The 13,584-nt window shown below is 50.9% G+C and overlaps 1 protein-coding gene across 6 annotated transcripts in view; it reads right to left on the bottom strand.

The window, feature by feature from the left end:
• The window catches only part of Rph3a (rabphilin 3A), a 78,787-nt gene extending 65,739 nt beyond the window's left edge, over positions 1-13,048 (bottom strand). Inside the window, exons 1-2 of one of the 6 annotated variants that reach the window (XM_085680060.2) lie at positions 12,583-13,048; positions 12,354-12,473 (exon numbers count right to left, since the gene is read on the bottom strand). The gene's annotated coding sequence lies outside the window, so the exon portion shown is untranslated. The remainder of the gene's footprint in view (positions 1-12,353; positions 12,474-12,582) is intronic. The other 5 variants (XM_085680087.2, XM_085680090.2, XM_048447459.3 and 2 more) reach the window with 5 other exon arrangements.
• Positions 13,049-13,584: the final 536 nt, after the last annotated feature.

Genomic DNA, 13,584 nt, shown 5'->3' with positions numbered 1-13,584 from the left:
TTTAAATCTTCCTTCTTTGATTTCTCTTCTTTTCAAAATAATCCACCGCTTTTGGGATTATCTGTGAGCACTGGCTGCATGCTCTCATGCAGGCCCCATCCTCACACAATGCAGGTCTCCTGAAAACCCGAATAGATCTGCCACCCATCAGCTGCAGGGGGTGGTGGGGAGGGTGTGGATACTTACTAGCTTCTAACAACCTGGCCAAGGAACGAGTCTCATGAAAACGCCTTGAATTTGTTCCCATCACACCTTGCCCCGTGTCCCCATGTCCCCTGCACAGCCTCCAGGCCTGCGGAGATTCAGCTGGGATTTTTTCTGTCTCCCATTTGCTTCTGTTCAGTGTAATGACCTGTCAAGTGGGTTTGAGCAGCCTGAAGAAGGGGAAAGGTTTCCAATTAAAGCCAGAAGCTTTGCACTGACACTGCCAGCTCTGGTTAGCCAACAAATATTGGGTACCTACTGCATGCTAAGCACTGTGGGACACAGCCTGTGAGGGACATAGAGAGAAATATCACAGTCAGATGGTCCCATTCTAGAAACAGACAATGACAAAACATATTGTTAGAAAGTGTGCACGTGGTGCCAAGTTCTAAGGATACCATTTTAAACAAGGGGGTTAGAAAAGGATTCACTGGGAAGGTGGTAGAATGATCAGAGGTGGGAAGGGCTAACTGATCCACTTCTAGAAGCCCCAGCCCACAGGTTGTGTCATCCTCATTAAGGGAGAAATACCTAAGGTTTGCTGAGTGCAGAACCCTTGGCAAAGCCCACTCTAAACCAAGACTTACAGTAACGACAAGACAGTGAGGCCCGTGCTCTTACCCCATTTCCTGGAAGAGATTGACAAGGCAGGCACAAGGACCTGAGTTTGAACCCCTGGAGCCCACATAGAAATATGAGGGGCCATGATTACTCACCCTAGTAGGCCAGTGCTGGGGAGTAGAGACAGATACATCCTTGGGGCTCGCTAGCTGCCAGTCTAGCCCAATAGGTAAGTTCCAAGCCAATGAGAAACCCTTTCTCAAAGGTGGCCGGTGGTGTTTCCGAGGTGACACCCAAGGTTGACCTCTGACCTCCACATACAAGTGTGTAACTGCACACGTATGAACACACACAAAGGGAGAAGAAAAGACTGGCCAATCGTGTACAAGGCCACTCTTCAGGCACTGGCTGTCATTCTTCAGAGCCATTTGAGCCTCTCTGTGTCGGGAGAGATAAGGAGGCAAGCCAGCTAGGAAGTTCAGCTCCGCTCCCAGAATGCCCCATAGACTGGCTGCAACCGGAACACTCAGGAAACTAACACACAGCTTCCCAGCACCTCTGGAAAGCTGAGATCAGAAGGAAGGTCCTTGAGGTCCTGCCTGGAATGGGAGGGGCTCTTTCACACACTGATCTTATAACCAGTGAGGTGGGGGAGGGGGTAGCAAGGTATGGGGTAGCGGGAGTGGGGTCTGGATACTGGATTTCTCAGAGGAGTTCAGCTCCCTCCATTGTCTGTCACTGTTGCCAGTTTTACTTTCAAAGAACACTTAAAAATAGCATTGCAAAAGAAGCTGTGATCAACTACAGCCACGGTTTCATTTCTATAGCTACATTTTAACATTGAAGAAAAATGATAGTGGCAGGATAGGGAAAGACCCTTCAAAGGAAATGGAGCCGGCAACATCACACCCATCTGTAAGTGCCTATTTGCCTCACTTCACTGCGACCAGCAGAAAAATCACAGGCTGATCCGAGCTTGGAAACCATCAGTACAAGAGAACTTCCAGCAGGTTCTTAAATTAGGGGGATTCAAAGATCTGAGTATCTGTGATGACTGTTAAGAAGTATCAGTGATGGTGATGAAGATGACGGTGATGATGTTGGTGAGGGTGGTGATGGTGGTGATGATGACGGTGATGCTGGTGATGATGGTACTGGTGGTGTGGTGATTTTGATGATGATGGTAATGATGGTGATGTTGTAGTGATGATGATGCTGGTGATGATGGTACTGGTGATGTGGTGATGCTGCTGCTGATGGTACTGATGATGTGGTGATGATGGTGATGATGGTGATGATGATAGTAATGATGATGATGATGGTGATGGTGGTGATAGTGGTGGTGATGGAAGTGTCTTGAGAGTCCTTCCCATAGGGACCTATTGGTTGGTTGTTTGTTTGTTTATAGGAACTTCTGAAGTTCACCTTTTATGAACCAAATCCTCATTCTACAGTGGGAGAAACTGAGGCACAGGGAGCTTGTCAAGGTGATAACAGCAAAAGCTGGTTTTGACCAAAGCAGATTTGAATCCAGGCCATGTGGTGCTTTGAGGTATACCATTCACCAGCAAAGCTTCCCAGGTTTCTGCTGATGGTGCATGCAGGAAACGAGGCCTAGGAGTGGGAAGGAGGTTCAGCTTCAGACTCTCTGGAGAGAGCAAGCTGCTTGGGAGGCCTTGTGCTCAATGGCACGGAGCAGCTGTGTTGTCCGCCTGAACTCCACTGGGAGTCAGAGCCCACCTGGGAGCCCATCAGGAAAGATCCCAAGGCCACCAAGTGCCTGCCAACTTCTTCCAGCCTGCTGTGTGTGCCAGTGGCCTGGTGCACCTGCCATGCTTTGGAGTTTAGATGCTGCTCTCCTTGAAGGCTGAGCCCTCTCTAGTTCTTACCTACCTGTGAGCACAGACAATCGACTCCCCTGTGTGATGTCCATTCTTCCTCCTCTGCCCTCAGATCCCAAAGCAATCTTTGTAGAACTAGAAATTCCTCTGCCATCAGCTAACCTATAGAGTCTTGTTCCAAGACTCTCTTTAGGGTATGTTGGGAAGATGCTATACTGATTCCCATAGTATAGGTGGTAAACTGAGGCTACAGGCCAAGTCTCTGATCTATGTCACAGATGGAGAAGTAGGATCCCTGGAATACTCACTGGACTATTAGAAAACAGCCTCCGGTCACTGGCAACACTGCCCCCTACTGGTCATATGGTCTAATTGCAATGGCATCTGTGCTTTGTCTCTGCCCAGGATGGCATGGAGCTACAGCCTAAGAACTTTTACTACAAAAACACTGCTACAGTTCTCTTATTCTCAGAACTCCTCCCGTAAGTCAGAAGAACTGGGGAACAGCCGCTAGTAAGGAGCACAGGAGGGCTCAAGGGCGTCCACTTCCTGACTGTGAGAATTCAAGATTTAAGTTGGGTGTCAGCAAGGGCCTGGTTTGAGGGTCTGCATCCACTGTTCCTTCACGGTAGGACTCTGGAGACTGAGAGTCCCTGAGTACAGTTGCCTCCATGTCATTTGCACATTAGAGGTGGCAACTGTACACCTGTGGTCCAAGGTTCCTCCTAAAACCAAGAACAACTAAGGAGAAGGCCCTGGCTGGGGAGAGACCCAGAACACCATGAATTCCCAGGTAATTTTCTGTCAACCCCAAAGCTTCAACTGTGGGAGGTGTCCCCTCCCGGGATCAGTGGGCAGTTGACCCAGGAGAACTGGCTCTCAGCTCCATGCTCTTTATAGGGGGTGGGAGGTAATGAGAAGCTCTTTGGTGACCGACCTGCCACTGAAGCCCCAGCCTGCCTTTGTGGTTGATTTGGGGACTCTTGCCTCTTTCTCTCTTCATTTCCCAGACGTAAATCAGCTTGCTCGACTGAGCTCTGATTGGGTTGTGACCAAAAGCAAGGGGACAGCCAGCAGGGGCTGAGACCTCCGGAACTGTGAGCTACGGCACACTGACTTCTCGTTAAGCTTGTTGTCTTGGGTACCTTAATGCAGCGATGGGAAAATGGCTAACACAGATGATCAACATCTGTTTGTCTACTCCCAAGACTGCCCTCTAGAAAGGCTTCATCACCCAGAGCATGCTACACATCCTCTTCCCTTACGGTCAACTTTATCAAATGAATATTATCATCTTTATCCTATGCTGCAGAAGAAGAAATTGAGGCTCGGAGAAATTCATTTCACCAAAATCACACAGTCATTGGGTAGCAGAGCTCGGGTTCAAAACCAGATCCAGCCACCAGTGGTGGCACAGGCGGATCTCTGGGACAGCCAGAGCTACACAGAGAAACTTTGTTTCAGAGAGAGAGAGAGAGAGAGAGAGAGAGAGAGAGAGAGAGAGAGAGAGAGAAACCCAACCCAGTTTCAGACGCCAGACCCCAGGTAATCTTCTGCCTCTTCTACATGCCCTGGGCCTATAGAATCACAAGCTGGTACCCAGTGTTTGTTAAGAAAAATAAATAAAATCAAACCAGTGAGCTCCACATCCTGAAGGAAGTGCAGTCAGTGTGAAGAACTGTCGGGAAAACTATGGACTCGTGAGGAATGGGGAGGTAGGACATTTGCATAGTGCATATGAGGCTCAGAGCGCAATCTTGAGCACCGTGCATGTGCGAGCACACACACATGCACACATGGATAAAACATAAAAAACTGGGCACTTCACATCTTGGAGCCCAGCAATAAAGTAAAAGCAGAGACGAGTATGGAAAGTGAGAAACCACAGGCTGCCAGTTGGTTACATAAGTTTCAAGGCGTGTTCAAAACGTCTACCTGTCATCCGAAGGGTGACTACTAACAGCAGAGAACCGCATTGCCTAAGAAGGGAAAGGAGCAGGGAGGGAGGAAAGTGGTGTCTGGGGATAAAGAGACTAACTGATGGAACACTGGGAGCGAGGATCACACGGGTGGAAGGCGTGTCTTAGAAAACGAGGGTGAGGAGTTAAGTGGACTCTGTGCCTCCCACCACTCTGCTGTAAACCTGGTGAGACAGAGAAGCTGTTCAAGGTCATCCTCAGCTACTTAGTGAGTTTAAGGCCTGACTAGGCTACACGAGACCCTGTCTCAAAAAAAATAATAATAAAACAACAAAATCCTGCTAATTTACAAAGCCTCAGCATCTTCCATGGATAACTGAGAGGTGGTGGACGAGACTGGCATAGTTACCCGAAGTGAATTCCCACTCGCAGGCTCCCCCAGGCCACTCTCCCAGACAGATATTAGCCTAGGACCAAGACAAAGCTCAGGCATCCTCAGCGGATGGACGGATGGACGCTGTGATGACTGTTCTTGGTTGTCAACTTGACTACATCTGGAATTAACTAAAACCCAAATGACTGGGCACACCTGTGAGGGACTTTTTTTCTTAAGTAAATCGTCTGAAGCAGGAAGAGCCACTTCTAATCCAGATCTTTGAAAAAGGAAGACACACCATCAGTCGGGGCCATACCTTCTGCTGGGGGCTGTATAAAGGGCGAGGAAGGAAGCTTGCTCTTTGCCTGCTACTTCTGCTGGCAAGTCCACTCCTCCACTGGCTTTAGAGCCTACTTCCTTGGAATTCTGGAGTCCAGAGTATGCTGCAGTCCAGCTGCTGCATCCAGCCTCGTGGGCTGAACAACTACAGGATTCTTGGTTGTCAGCGACTGTTGCACGAACTGGACCACAACTTATAGGTTGTTCTAATCCTCTGTGTGTGTATATGTATATGTATATGTGTGTGTACATCCTACATCAGTAGTATTCCTGTAGAGAACTTTGATTCACACACACACACACCCCATACAGTCGGGTGGAAGGAAACAGCAATGGTCCCCTCAGACAGGCAAGTTAAAGAGAGGACCTGCCGATCTGCCTCAACCTCCTGGTTGGCCCCTGGTCTTGCTTTTGACCATAGTTGTAGTTCCCTTGAGAATTGGTCTAGCTGACTCAGGGAGCCACAAGCAGACCCAGACTAAACTGAGGGGTTCCCAGGTCTATGCCATGAGTTCTCACCTCCAGACTTTTGAGGAGGTTGAAGGGACACACCAAGCCTCCCAGGGCTTCAGCCAACCACCTCCAGAAGCCTCACTGCCCCTGTTGAGGTGCCCTGTCCTGCATCTGGTGACTGATGAGCATGGCCGCTCCCAGTCACTGCATCTTCTATAGAGAGGGGAGCATGCCTTGGGGTGCATGCAGTGGCACCTTCCACCCCCAGACAGTCTTTCACTCAGTGCTTTCTGCTGATCTTGCTACACCCCACTGGTCCCTGTATACAACAAGATCCCTCTCCACCAGACTCAGGGTCCCCAAGATCACAGGCACTGGACATCTGCCAAGGACAGTCCCTGTCCCTGGAACGGGCCCTAAGCACCTCCTGTCCACACAGCTGCAAGGTTTGCTCAGGCCACACCACCTGCTCCAGTGCCTCCACCTGGCCCAGCCCCAGCTTGGCTCTGCTCTGCCCCCTGGCTTCTACCTCACTTCTCACTGCCCACCTCCACTGAGACACCAGAGCAGCAATCACTGCTAGTGTCATGGACTCCCCTGCTTAAAGTCATCCCCATGCCCAGCAAAGTAGCCATTTCCCTGTCACTCTTCCCTAGGGTTGTGTATAGGACTCCCTGTTCAAGAGCAGTCCTCCTACCACCTCTGGCCCCTCCCATCCATCTCCTCCCCAGCACTGAGCTGGATCTATCTGGATCCTTCATATGCAACTCTGTCTTTTGTCTTCACTGCTTCACAAAAGACCTGCTACTGGGGCATTAGGGGGCAAATACTGCATTTCACCCGCTGCTAGGGTCCCTAGTGCCTAAGAAGGGTCTTAACACAGAGTAGACACCACCCATACTTGGGGGTGTGGAGCAGAGGCAACTCCATAAATGAAAGTGACCCTCTAAGTGTGGATCCTGCATCAGCCACCTCAGTACCATGTGGGAACATATCAGACACGTGGGTCTGTGAGCCCCATCCTAGTCTCACAGATCCCCAAACTGAGAGTCCCGCAGGGGAATCTGACACAGTACCTGGGACTGAATCTGCAATCATACCCTTGTTGTCCCTGGTGACTGGATGAGTGGCCAGATGGTGGAGAAGTCAGCTCACACCCTGGATGGGCCACTGTGCTCTGTTTGCCGAGGCAGCAGGATTGCAACGCTGGGCAGGGCTTCAGAAGTCAGTGGGTCCCTTAGTAGGAGCGCTACTCACTGAGAGCTCAGACTCTGGAAAGCCTCCGTGAGCTCCAGACACGCGTGGCTAGGAGGTAGGATGTCCGGCTTGTCCCTGACTGGTCTGTGTACTGATTTCAGTATAGACAACCCCAGGCAAGTTGGTTGGTTGAGCTCCAGGACCTTACACATGGTCCCTTCATCCTCTAACCCCCCCCCCCCGACCCATTGCTCACTGAAGACCAACAGTGGGTAAGGGGAGGGGTACTAGAGGGAAGGGACAAGGGAAGGGACAGGAGAAAGATGGGAAGAATATAAAACCTATGAAGGAGAAGGGGAGTTTTAAAGGGAAGGAAAGAGCAGACAGACAAATACAGAATCTCCAAAACATACCACAGTGGCACGGGGGGGGGGGAGGGGGCAGACAGGAGGAGGGGAGGTGGGGATGCTGGCCAGGGCCAGGGCCAGCCACACAGGTGCTTCCCATGGTTGGCCTGAATTGCCTCCTACCTGACTTCAGGCTATCTCTGCTCCAAGCAGCCCCCAAACGCCCGCCACCTGCCATCAGTGGTTGGCACAGAAAAGCCACTTATGTAAGGTGCATGCTGCTGAAAGTGGCTTCATTCACAAGTCCCTGCCTGTCACTGTGGAGACGCAGTGAAGGGAAAAGAGGAAAGAACAGGACAGCTGGAAGCGTCAGGCGGGAGCTGAGGCAGAAGAGAATTCCTCTTTCCATCTCTCTTCACAAACCAGGCACGGCTTGATGCCATGAGAAGAGCCCCTCTTGGTGGTTAATTGTGGGGGGTGGGCACACCCCAGCTTCCTGAAGCATGGTCTCCTGCTCTCTGGCTGGCTCACTGAGGCAGAGTCGGCCACGGCTCCAGTGCAATGAGATTTCAGACTGCATTATATCATTAAAGCTAATGACAGCAGGACAGTGGCTTCAAGGAAACTGGTGACATCGCAGACCGTGGCTGCTGCGATGTTAGAACCCAGAATCCCCCAAGGTTAGCAGGAATGGGGACAAAAATCAGAAAGCAAATGGTGTGTGTGGGAACCTGGTCCAGATGTGAGTTCTGTGCAGCCTCTTGGGTGCAGAGGCCTGGCCTCGGGGAGCAGCTCAGGTCTCACTCACACTAGAACTGTCTGGGTGTCATCTACACAGCGCTCTGTCGTCTTACAAACGCCTTCATTTAGAGCCCTGGGCGCTGTGAACATGCAAGCGCCCACACTCAAGAGTTTGGGAATCAAAAGATGCCTGATAAGAAGTTACTAGGGGACTTTGTGGATCACATAGCAAACCAGCCATTAATCCAGGCTCCTCAGCCTCCCAGGTGCAAGTGAGGGAAGGCTGGTACTTGCCACCCTGCCCAGCCGGCCAGATAGCACCTTTGACCTTTGACCTTTCTCAGTCCTCTGCTGCCTCTGCCACCCCTGCGGATCTTCTCTGCCTCCCAGGTAGGAAGGCATCGATCTCCTTACTGTAGTGTAGTTGACTACCACAGCTGCACTGACCCCCCGCCCACCCCACCCAGAAGCCTCCGACATTAGTCAATGCTTTAGGACAGGAGTGAAACTTTTGCACAGAATTTCATCCATCCATGCACACTGTGCTTCAAGGTGTCCAGAGACCCCTTCTGTGCCCTCCCCCAGCCCAAAAGTACATATTTCCCAAAGGAAATGAGACCTTGTCCCAGTACCAGCCTGGATCTGGGTACACCTTGGGGACTACAGCAGTGAGTTTCAGGAAAAAGAGGGAGCTGCCTGCAATGGGTCTGAGATGAGAGCAGAATCCCAACAGCCCTGTCAATCATCACAATCAGTGAACACTAGTGGATTGCCTACTGCATACATGCCTCTCACTAAACTTAAGACTAAAGGCAGCTCTCAGACTGACCCATCCATTAGTCAATCAATTAACATCTCACTGATCAGCTGCATTCAGCCAGTTGATAATGAGACCCTGCTGGGTTCATCTTGACAGCCTAGCCCCCTTAAGAGCTTTACCATGTAGCATCTTAAGCCCTTGAGGAAGAAACACCAGATGAGGTAAGGACTCCTAGGTGGAAGAAAAGCAAAAGTCCACACCTTGAGCTTATAAAATGGGATGACTCGGCAAAATCTCCAGGGGACCTGGAGCTATGGAAACATGAACCTTGTAGGCAGCAGATTTTCTCTAACCCTCCCTATGGACACCCTGAACAATGACTTGGGACTTGCTTGGAATATCTCAAGCCTGGTAGAATAAGGTCAATGCATCCACTTTACAGATGGGGAAACTGAGGCCTCAGATCCCCAGCAAGTCTGTCTTGCTCCCTTCTGGGTCTCACAGCTGTGTCCTGGACCCAGGGGTCCTTCTAGGTCCCCCCTTACCCAGGCTTGCCTCAGTGTGAGCAATATTGCTTTTAACACATCCCCTCAGTTCCCCAACCCCCAACCCCCCAGCCAGGGTTATTTACTGCCATGCTTATTCCTTGTCAGCCTCAGAACTAAGCACCTGGCATTCATTAACTCTTAACTGTCCTTAGTACTGTCACCACCCCCATTCTTCAGATGAGGTAAGTAAGGCCCAGGGACATGTAACTGTACCCCACAGCAAGTGCTAAAACCAAGATCTCAGCTCAGGGGATCCATCACCAGAGCCTGTGGTCTTAACCACAATACTGCTTTACCTTAACACACCTAACAGAGGAAACTGAGACTCAGAGAGGTTAAGGGCCTGCCTGAAGTCACACAGCCCCAGCACCCACACTGCAGTTCCCAGACTGGCAGGCAGACTGGCGAGCAGACAGGCAACGGGGATGATGGGCTGTATCTGCACCGTCTCCTCCTCCAAACACACGAGCCTCTCCCATCCTGGGTGGCAGCGGAATAATTTAGATGCTTCGACTCCAGCCCACCACTCCTGGGTCCCGGGCTTATTTTTATCCAAGTTAAGCCACAGCTTTTAACAGAAATAAACCCCACTACCTCAAACCTCCAGCTTGTCTGCTTACAGGACCCTGCCACCAGGCCCTTGCAAGAAAAAGACAGAACCATATGTTGGCTGGGGGGATGGGGGGGCAGAAAGCCACTGTCTGTGGGCAACACAGGAAAGGAAAGGGTTAATAAAGACTCTCATGGCCTACATATCCCACGTCCTACAAGCCACTACCACCCACCCCCAGCAGCCACCCACCCCAAACACAGACACAGTGGCTAAGTGAACAGGGCAGCAGGAGCAGCTGGGACCTACACTCCTCCACCCTGGTGGGCCCGTAGAAGCCCCTTCTACAATAATTATACATATCTGCCTCCAGGGCTCACTTTCCCAAACCAGTACAGGTTTGGAGAATTGATGATGGTATCGCTTCCATACACCAGGGTAGGGATGGGAAGTGGGGGCTGCTAGGACATAGGACATAGGATGCATTACTCTCCCATGAAGGTAGATTCCAGCAGGGTGAGGCCATGACTTGCTGTGTGATTTAAGGACCAGGTGTTGCCCTCTCTGAGCCCCTCTGAAAGTTGAGATTAGAGAAGGATACTAGTTCTCCCTAAAAGGATGGCCACCCTCTGCTACAGCAGCAGCAACTGTCATGAAGATCAGGGGATCTGAATGAAGCCTTAGTCACCCAGAGTAGCTGACTCATTGCACAGCTGGAGAAACTGAGGCCCAGAAGGGCAAGAGAAGCCCTGAGACTCCAAGAATCTTTCCGGAAGGTTCTGCCTGTTTCTCTCACTGGTGCACCCCAATGCACCACTTCTGGTGTGACTGGGAGAAGGCAGGCTCCTGGCTCTCAGCCACCCCCAGGGAGGTGAGGGGGCAGGGAGACGGCTGGGAAGCTGTCTGGCCATCCCAGGCCTGGACTGTTCCAAGGGGCTGTCCTGCACTGCAGGGTTGGGAACTAGAAGCCAACTAGGGGAGTATTCCATGGTAGATGCAACACTTTCCTGGGGCCCTTGGGGGCTCCCTTGATAATCCTCCAAGCCCTGCAGCCTCCCCACAGCCCAGCAGTTGAACAGTTCACCATCAATACATCAGTGGGCCTCAATGGTGCATTCTCCAATGTCCAGCCACAGTCCATCTGACCGAAGAATGTAAAGGTCCGGTATTTAAAATATCATCCATGGGCAAGCCTTCAGTTTCTCACTCAAGTCAAATTTCTTCACTTTCTATTCATACTTACAACCTCCTAGGGAGGCAACTTCCTCAAGGTCACCTAGATGGGAAGCCAGGACTCAGGACTATAACCTTGGCACTAACCACCAGGCCACCTAGGCTCTTCTCTGTGTCCTGACCCTGAGCTCTTTGATCCCTCTAGGACCTGAGGCTGGGTAACCCTCATGACATTTCCAACTTGCCAGTCCCTGGGGCTAATCTGTCTTCTTTCTACCTCCTAAGACCAACTTCCTGAAGCAATTCCAGTGGATAGAGAGACTGAAGTAGCCTCTGAGTAGATCACAGCGCTAAAAATAAAGACTTTCCTTTTCCAAAAAAAAAGTAAAGGAATTAAGGCAGAAAGCAAAGTGGAATCTCTTCTCATATATCACAGATTACTGGCAAAAGCATTTTAAAATTAAAGACGAGCTTCAGGATTGAGTGGTGAGGAGCCTCTGCTTCCCACTAGCTAAAGGTTAGTGTGGGGTTGCCCCATTGGGATGTCAGAGAAAGAAACTGGTGTGGGGTGGAGTACAGCTGGTCCTGGAACTGGGGGCCTAGGATTGGAATTCCTGTCCTCCTTCTCAGTGGTGAGATGGGCTCAGTGACAGGGTCCTGTGTCACAGCCATACACATGCCTCCTTCCAGTCTCTTACAGGTGACACCACCTGTAAAGATAAACCCTTAGCTTGTCGGGCAGCCGACTGCTTGGTCATTCATGCCAAGAGAAAAGGTGGTGCTTTCATGGATCCCTGCTCTCCCATCTCAGGACAGCTGAGTTTGCGGAACCCACCACAATTCAATTACTCAGCGGGCCCTGGCAGACAGCCCCATCTGAGCCCAGTCCTAAGCAAGCACTGGCCCAGGATTCCTAGGCAAGGGTTAACCTTCCAGTCTCGGTGGCTCTCTCCCAACCAGAGCCAAGGTGCCCACCCACCAAATCAGAGCACCCAGAGGCCCCCTGTACCTGACTAGCCATGAAGGGTTAACTTCGGGAGCTGCCAATCACTTTCCCCAGGTTCTGCTGCAAAGAGGGCAAGATGGGCAGAAGCCACTCTCTCGCTCACATTGCCTGAACAAGCACACATTTGCCCCCTCCCTGGGCACTGAGCTAAAATCTCATTTGTCTCTAGAGTGTTTCTGTACTGATAAAACCCTGCAGAATGCAGGCAAAGAACTATAGCCATTTCTCAACAGCCCTACCTTCCCCACTACCCTCTCTTCCAGCTCATGCACACACATCTCAGTTAGGGTAAAGAGGTCTCCTAGTTCATTTGCACAACCAGGAAGAATGTCACTCACCAGGACAGTAGAGGATTGCTGCAGAATGGGTGAGTCAAATTCTTGCCAACTCCTTGCCTTCCCTGCCGGCAGAGAGATGTTAAGTGCTGGAGACTTGGCTTGAAAGATCAGCAGTCGTGCCTGAAAGAAAATTGTACATTTGATTCTCCTGGTCTTTCCAAAATAAAATCAAAACATCAGCACATACACACGCCCCTAAATCATGCAAAACCAAGACAAAAAGAAATACCCCCAGCAGAGGCGAAAACTAAGTACAATTGGAGTCTGCAGACGGTGGGCAGTGATTCGCTCAGACTACTCCACATGGATGAAAGGTTTTGTAAGTCTCTCTCTCTCTCTCTCTCTCTCTCTCTCTCTCTCTCTCTCTCTCTCTCTCTCTCTCTCTCTCTCTCTCTCTCTCTCTCTCTCTCTCTCTCTCTCTCTCCTCTTCTCTTTTCTCTCTTCCTCTCCGGGCAGCGTAGGCAACTATGGACTGCGGGCAGTAGACAAATCAATTGCTTCCCCAGTGCCCAATCCGGCTGTCACCACTACCGCAAAATCCCTGTGTGATCCGGAGGGAGGGGCAGCCGCTTCCCCGCGGCGTAGGGGAGCCGAGCTTGCCTCCCACCGCGATGCATTGTGCTGCGTTGCTTGCAGGAGGAGAGGTGGGAGGCCAGGAGGGGAGGCTGGGCGCCCCAGAAGGATCCGGATTGGCAGTCAGTACCACGGACAGCACCAGGACGCAAGCGGAGGGGAAGGGCGGCCGCCAACCCCAGACAGAAGAGAGGAAGTTATTGGATGACAAGGGAAAGGGGGAGGCTAGAGTAGAGGCACAGGACAGACTGCATTTGGGCCACCTCACTGCACACTTATACTAATATTGCCAAGTGAACTGTAACTTCGCAGCCCCTCTCCCCTCAACAACCTCTGGCCTTCACTGATCTCTGTGTAAATGTCTCCCTGTAGCTTCCAAAATCATTCACGTTGTTGCTGAAGTCTGCACCTCAGGCTCAGAAGACAGCAGGAAGAACAAAGCTAGGAAAGCAGGAGTACTTTCAGGGGACAGTGATTTGGTTAAACAGTCCCTGTGAAACCTTGGGAATGTCTCTTAATGTTTCCAGGCCTGTTTGCAAAATGAAGGCATGACTACTTCATTTTCCAAACAACGAGGCTAAAAAGACAGCAGTAGGAATGCCCATACTAGGGGCTGCTACAGTTCTAAAATCTCTAACCGATCCTATGATTCAAATGT

The sequence above is a fragment of the Myodes glareolus genome, chromosome 2, assembly GCF_982192425.1.
Source record: "Myodes glareolus chromosome 2, mMyoGla1.1, whole genome shotgun sequence".
NCBI classification, from domain to species: Eukaryota; Metazoa; Chordata; class Mammalia; order Rodentia; family Cricetidae; genus Myodes; species Myodes glareolus.
The sequence above is the reverse complement of the archived record's forward strand: the minus strand, read 5'-3'. Positions and strand labels throughout refer to the sequence as shown.